The sequence below is a fragment of the Bidens hawaiensis genome, unplaced genomic scaffold (assembly GCF_021521415.1).
Source record: "Bidens hawaiensis isolate Kalapana, Puna unplaced genomic scaffold, B.hawaiensis_p1.1 tig00030763_1, whole genome shotgun sequence".
NCBI classification, from domain to species: domain Eukaryota; kingdom Viridiplantae; phylum Streptophyta; class Magnoliopsida; order Asterales; family Asteraceae; genus Bidens; species Bidens hawaiensis.
In genome coordinates this window covers 113,399-120,610 of record NW_027495132.1, presented here as the reverse complement: position 1 = coordinate 120,610, position 7,212 = coordinate 113,399, and the positions used below count along the sequence as shown (strand labels likewise).

General features: G+C 33.3%; 1 pseudogene across 1 annotated transcript; it reads left to right on the top strand.

Annotated features, from left to right (window-relative positions):
* The first annotated feature begins 1,353 nt into the window (after positions 1-1,353).
* LOC143580910 (protein HOTHEAD-like) lies at positions 1,354-6,392 on the top strand (annotated as a pseudogene). The gene is made up of 5 exons (XR_013143742.1): positions 1,354-1,438; positions 2,030-2,674; positions 5,072-5,453; positions 5,701-6,167; positions 6,274-6,392. The product of XR_013143742.1 is annotated as a protein HOTHEAD-like (transcript).
* The last annotated feature ends 820 nt before the right edge of the window (positions 6,393-7,212 follow it).

Genomic DNA, 7,212 nt, shown 5'->3' with positions numbered 1-7,212 from the left:
TTTAACTAAACGTATTCATCGGTTCAACCTATAACTACCCAACTTACATGTTAGCGTTTTGAGTTTTGATGACCGGTCACTTTTTAGTTATGACTAAAATATTTGTAGGTTATGGCTCTTAAAATTTGAATAACGGTCATCAGTTGGGACGGAAATCCACAGTAATTACCGTATAATGGGAAGTTATCTGAGAGTTGGATTTTATTGCACCTAAAATTGCACCGGTCACTTTTCAATTATTATTTACCGTTTGCATGATGGAAGAACCTTTGTTTTTCTCATTTTACGTTTACATGCATAATTAACATCATATCACATACTTAATTAACATCACATGCAAATGCAAAAGGACATGCATCATGCATGTCTTCAAGACTGCATCACTTACGAATGAACAAGGCTATATGACAAACAAAAAGAATGAATGCAAACAATGAATGCTGGCATAGTGGCATACTGACATTTTATGATAATTAGACACCCGTGAATCATCATCAAGCACACTTCAGGGTTATATATATATAAAGGAGCCTATTTTTCAGCATGTAGACAGCAAATCGACTTTACCTTCTAGCATGTAGGCGTTGTCTTAGCCTTATCATTCTATTTATACATCTCTATAGCCTATGTGTGACACACTTCGCGTCGTCACTTTTAGTTTAATTATTAATACCATTCTTGGCAAAAAAAAATCATATGAAATTGTATCCTAATAATGAGGTATAACTGTATATGATCTATATTAAATATTACTTTTATAACTATCCTATTTTTAACTTTTTCTCTCTATTGCTTCAAAAGTAATTATAGTATTATTATTTCTCAAAGGGGTTAAAGAAACATAAAGTTTGTTTATGGCATTATTTGAAGTTTTGAACCTACTTGCAAAATGATATCACTTAACGTCAGCTTTATTTAATTACATGATTAGGGCGTACTCGGTGTACTAGGCTTCCACGTTTGCGCAGGGTCCGGGTTGGGGCCAGATCGCTTAGCGATCTGATGTACATAGTCTTATCATACGTACATTTTTGTGCAAGAGGATTAAATCGGTAGTCTCAATGTCATAAAACAACTACCTTATCAGTTACTCCATGGCTCGCCCTCTTAATTAATTACATGATTAGGTAAAGTTAAAAATAATTTAGTGGAACGCAGCCTCTTTTGTTTATTCAAATAATATCAAAATTGTACCTACTCGGTCATGCTTTGACTTTTAATTAACTTCCACCTTCACCTGTTAACACTAATTTCACTATAAATATAGCTTTGAATTAACTTCTTTCCACTATCATACATACACACAAATCACCAAAAGGTTATGTATTGATCGTCTTCAACATAGTTAGCACGATGGTTCATAGATCTTATAGAATGACAATCTTGTGTGCTCTCGTTTCCGCTCTTTGCTTACTCAGTTTTGTCATGGCTGAATTACGTACGTATGCACTCTATTTTACGCAATCTTAATCATTGATTTATTTCCTAAAAGCATTCACAATAGCAAACTTCTCCAGGCAAAGCGACCAGATCACCACCAACCACTTCCTCTCTCCTCATTTCCTTCCCTTTCTCTCTCCCATCTCTTTCCTCGCGTCATAGTTCATTCTAGACGGAGTCTAGATTTCAAACACCCACAACAACAAACCTCTGTAAACCGTCACTTCAACTCCAACTTTTCTTAAAAACCCTCATTTTCTTTCACAACAAAAAACCTACACAAACCTTATTAAAAAACTATTAAATATTTATATATACATAAACAGTGCACCCGCAATGGGGGACCCACCTATCTCGTCCTTGCCCGCAAACTTTACCATGGACTTTGTCATGAACTTGCCTTCACATCAACAAAGTTTGCTCCATATCCACATAGATACGGACCACGGAGAATTCACTCCGTTATCGATGCTCTAATTACACCAATTAATGTTAATTTATTAGTTTTATTCTTGTGATCTAGAAGAAATATGACAACAAAATGGTTGATTTATTACTAAATATTATGTTTATTTGTTTTTTCCTATAGCTCCGAACTATTCATTCATGCATGAAGCAACAGAAGCTCCTAGCTTTTCATTCTATGACTACATCATCATAGGAGGAGGTACAGCCGGAATCCCGTTAGCCACCACCTTATCCACCAACTACTCGGTTCTATTACTTGAGCGTGGCAAGTCGCCTTACAACGACCCAAATATATCCATGGTGTCCAACTTCGGCCGCTACTTCTTTGACACATCACCAGATTCACCCTCCCAGACATTTATTGTCGAAGGCGTTGTGAACGCGAGGCCTCGTGTGTTAGGTGGTGGTACATCAATCAATGCGGGTTTTCACTCGCGTGGTGAAGAACAATATAACGTGGAGGCGAAGCTAACGGATGCTGATTTGATCTTAGAATCTTATGAATGGGCGGAAAAAGTGATGGTTTTGAGCCATTTGTGCAAAGCTGGCAGACGGCACTTCGAGCAGCACTGGTGGAAGCTGGGGTGGCTCCGGATAATGGGTACACTTTAGATCATCTCATTGGGACCAAAGTGGGTGGTACTCTTTTCGATTTGAATGGGACTCGACATACGGCTGCGGATTTGTTGCAGTATGCAAATCCTGAGGGCTTGGATCTTTATCTACATGCAGTTGTTCATAAAATCTTATTTACAGGCAAGCCTTCATTCTACACCTCATCATTCACAAAATCTTAGCATGAGAAGAAGAGTAACTAAAGCAATTATTATTACACTATAGTAAAATGTAGCATAACAATAATTACTTTAGTTCAAAAACTATAGTCTAATAATAATTATTCTAGTGGCACTGCTAAATAAACGTCCATTTACACCGTTTCACCTGTCGCAAAACAGGTTTACCACGGTCAAAAGATGAACTGCTAAATAAAATGTATTGCACCGTTAAAAAAAGGAACAGTTTTCAAGAACCGTTAGAAATAAAAAAGATAACAAGCGGTGTTTATTATTGCCTCTAGTTATTTGTATGTTTTCATGTAAATTAAGAGCTGTTTATATTTTATCATATAATACGTATACACTATAAAGCGGATGATCTTAACCAGATGATGGAACTTATTATATCTACAAGCAGGGCCGACTCAACAAATGTGGAGACCTAAATTAAAACAAAATTTTATGGCCTTTCTATCATAATTGTTAAAAAAAAGTTGCTTATTATAAGTTTTAAACTCATAACCTATACCTATAATTTAGTAGCAACCAAGCTTACTACCACACAAATACATTACTTTAAGGTTACTTTACACATTATAATATATCTATATATAAAGTTTTTTTTTTTTACTTGGAGGCCTTATAGTGTGCCTAAAACGCTAACTTGTTTTCACTGTCCTACAAGCCACCCCTGTATGCAAGTTAACATAGTTTAATTTATGCAGTTTTGGAAAATATCAACTTGTCAAGAGTAGTACATACGTATATATATATATAATATATACGTAAATGTTTAGAAAAATGTTTACTTAGAAAGGCAAACCCACGTTTAAGAATATAAAAATCAATTTAATAATAATTAGAAACACTAATTAAGCACAAAATTTAAAGGTGTCATGTATCTAGACCAATTAAGAAAGTGTCAAGAAAAGTACTTTTTACCAGCAATTCTCGAGAGTTGAATACGTGCATCGACTACTAAAAGTATTTCAATAAAAAAGTGTATGAGAAAAGTCTAAATCTATTTTATTTACTTTTTGTTTCTTTTTGAACGGGCAAAGAAGAATATTTATTAACATCTACTTTAAGAAAAAAAGTGTATGACATAAGTCTTAGTTTAATTTGGTAACAAGTTAAACTTAGTTTATATTTATTCTATATATTTAATTAGTGTTATAGTACTACTGGCATTAAAATAGGATTAATATTGGTTAGGTGTAAATATTAGGTGTTGTATTAGTTTATCTTGTGTCGAATTTTGTGTAATTAATAAAAGAGTCTGATTCAGGGGCCGATATCTAACCTTTACATTGCATTCTTAAGTTTTTTATTTAAGGATTTAGAAAAGAAAAGATAAGATAAGAAATTTTTTTTTTTCGTTCTTAGTTTTTTCATTAAAAGAAAAGAAAGAGAATGGAAAGAAAAGTTAAGGCTTTTTATCTCCAAAACTTTCCAGCCAAATATGGTCTGATTCTGAAGGAAAGTTTATAGTCATATACAATATTACTAATTTACCCTATCTTTTCATTCCTATCTAACTCAATAATAAGGACATGATTGTAAAGTTACAATTTTTTTTTTCCTATCTTTTCCTTTCTATCTAACTCAAAAATTTAATCAACACTTTCTTTTCTATTCTTTTATTTTAACTCGAGAATGTCTTTTAAATATATAATTTCTTTTCCTTTCTTCCCCTATCCAATCTTATCATTTCTTTTTCTTGTATTTTAAACCCAAGAATGCAGTGTTAGAGAGGAGGGTGGCCATGAAAAAAATCGCATCACCCCCTTTAAAATTGGTGTTAAGCCCACTTATCACCCCACATGAAATAAAATTATTGGGTTCAATACTGAGTCGATCAAAGTTTTGTTCTAGAATTGTTGAGTTCTCCGTAAAACCTAGTTTTCAATATTGTTTGGACCTTTAACTGGTATCAAAGCTAATGATGATAAACTTATTTGAGCTAAAAGCTACTTGGGTTTTGTTAGTTTAATGGCTTAAATAGATAATAGATTAGGTTTATCTACTTGATTTATTTTGTTTAGTTAATTGTTTTAGAGTTAGACGGAAATTACTAGAGGTTAGTATATTAAGGTATTAGTTGTAGTAAGTTCATAGACAGATTAGTCTCCAAATCTTTTGTGTTTGATTTTGTTCTTGATTAATAAATTTTGTTCTTTATTGGTAAAAATTTTAGTGATGGCTTTATTCTTTTTGTTTTTCTCTGAACTATCTATAAATAAATATAGACATCTTATATTAATTTACAAGCAACAAAAATCTTATAAAATATTAAATATTTTTAAGAACAGAACAAATATTTTCATCTGACATATTTGTTATTTTCATCTGACATATTTGTTGTATTGCTACATTCCAATAGGAACATCAACACCTAAGGCTTATGGAGTAGTCTTTGAAGATTCATTAGGGAAAAAGCACACAGCATTTCTTAAAGGTTGCAAGGATGATGAAATCATTCTGTCTGCTGGTGCTCTAGGAAGCCCACAACTTTTGATGCTAAGCGGCATTGGTCCAAAAGACCAACTTGAAGCCCTTAACATCACAGTTGTGCTTGATCAACCTTATGTTGGTAAGGACATGGCTGATAACTCGCAAAATGTACTATTCGTTCCTGCTCCCAATAAGACTGAGCAATCTATACTCCAAGTTGTTGGTATTACTTCGTTTGGTATCTATATTGAAGCGGGCAGTGGCTTTAACTTTATCTTCGCGAATATTTCAGACTATCAGGGCTACACCTATGAGGTATTTTAAATATAACTTGAATTAGTGAACATGTTGATTAAAGAAACATTGCTTAAACTATTTATGCATAAAATGGTAAAAAGAAAATTTATTAGTTTATTTTTAAATAAAACGAAAAACGGGAACCTCCTAACCAGTGGCTAGGAGCCCAGGAACAAACAGAGACTTAAAACAAAAAAAGTAGACGCCGAACGGGGATTCATAATAGAAAAAAATATTAAATAGCATGTGCTTTTTGTTCTTGCAGAAAGGGGGATTGATAATAGAAAACATTAATGGCCCTTTATCTAAGGGCGAACTAACGCTTGCGAATCTCGATCCAGCCGACAACCCATCTGTAACATTTAACTACTTTAGTGAACCTCAAGATTTGGAAAAATGTGTTAAGGGGCTTCAAATCGTTCTTGATGCAATTAATACAGAAGCATTTTCAAACTACAAGTTATCCAATATGACAAACCAAGATATTCTTGATCTTAACATGAAACTACCGTATAACTTGATTCCACACGGTAATACAAGTATCTCCTTAGAACAACATTGCAGAGACACCGTAAGGAGTATGTGGCATTATCATGGTGGATGCCATATCGGACAGGTGGTCGATGACGATTATAAGGTTATCGGTGTGGATTCTCTTCGAGTCATTGATGGATCAACTATACTCAACTCTCCAGGGACTAATCCAGCAGCTAGTGTTTTGATGCTTGGAAGGTGCTTAAATTTGAAAATAACAAAATATGTTACTTTATTATATAATTATAAATAGTGTATAGTGTATTAGTGATCATTGTTTGTTACTAACTACTACATTATGCAGGTACATGGGAGTTACTATACTATCTGAACGGCTTGCAGCCAAACAAACTGTCGAAGACAAACCATATGCTGATTCGTGATCAAGTTGATATTGGTTGGTGTTTAATTGTTTATGATGTTGTCGTGTTTTGTTAAGTTAATGTTACTGGAATAAAACTATTTATGTATCCATGGTTTTTTCGTTTAATACAACAATGTTGATTAGTTATGGTTTTTTTTTTGTTTTTTTGTTTTTTTTTTGGCAAAGACAATATTTTATTATTTCTTTACAAAAAATATATGTTTGCCATCTAATAGAACAATGTTACAAAAATATATGTGTTGCCTTGTTTGAATAATTCGTATGAGGCATACAAGCAATTATGATTAGAAAATTTTATTGCATGTTAACTACTTCTATCATCATCAATAGAGTATCTGTAAGTCTAACATCAATTTTATGTTCACAATAATAATAATAATAGTACAAGTTATACAATAATCATTCTTTAAATATTTGTCGATATACTGTTATTTAAAAACTTACTGTTTCAAAATTAATAAATTAAGTTGTATATTTTTTGTTAAAATAGTTACAAACGAGAAGACAGATGGAGAGAAAATTTTATCAAAACCAACGTTTTGGGCCGCATACTCCTGAAGGATTTATTTGTGCCGATGCCTACTGATGGGCCCAAGGGAGTTGCCATTGAACCATCAGGAGCCCAATGGTTGTAGGCTGGGTAGTAGGCTATTTGGGTATTGACTAGTTGTGGACTAGTCAGTCCTTAAGAATCCCAAATGACCATTGGTGAGATGGTCTTAGGTTCCAACCTTATTCAGTTGAAAAAAATTGCATAAATATGACAATTAGGGATGGTGATGGGTGGTTCGAGACGGATTTAGGTAATCCCAACTCAATATGTGACTATAAAAGTTTTTCTCATACCTGACCCAAATC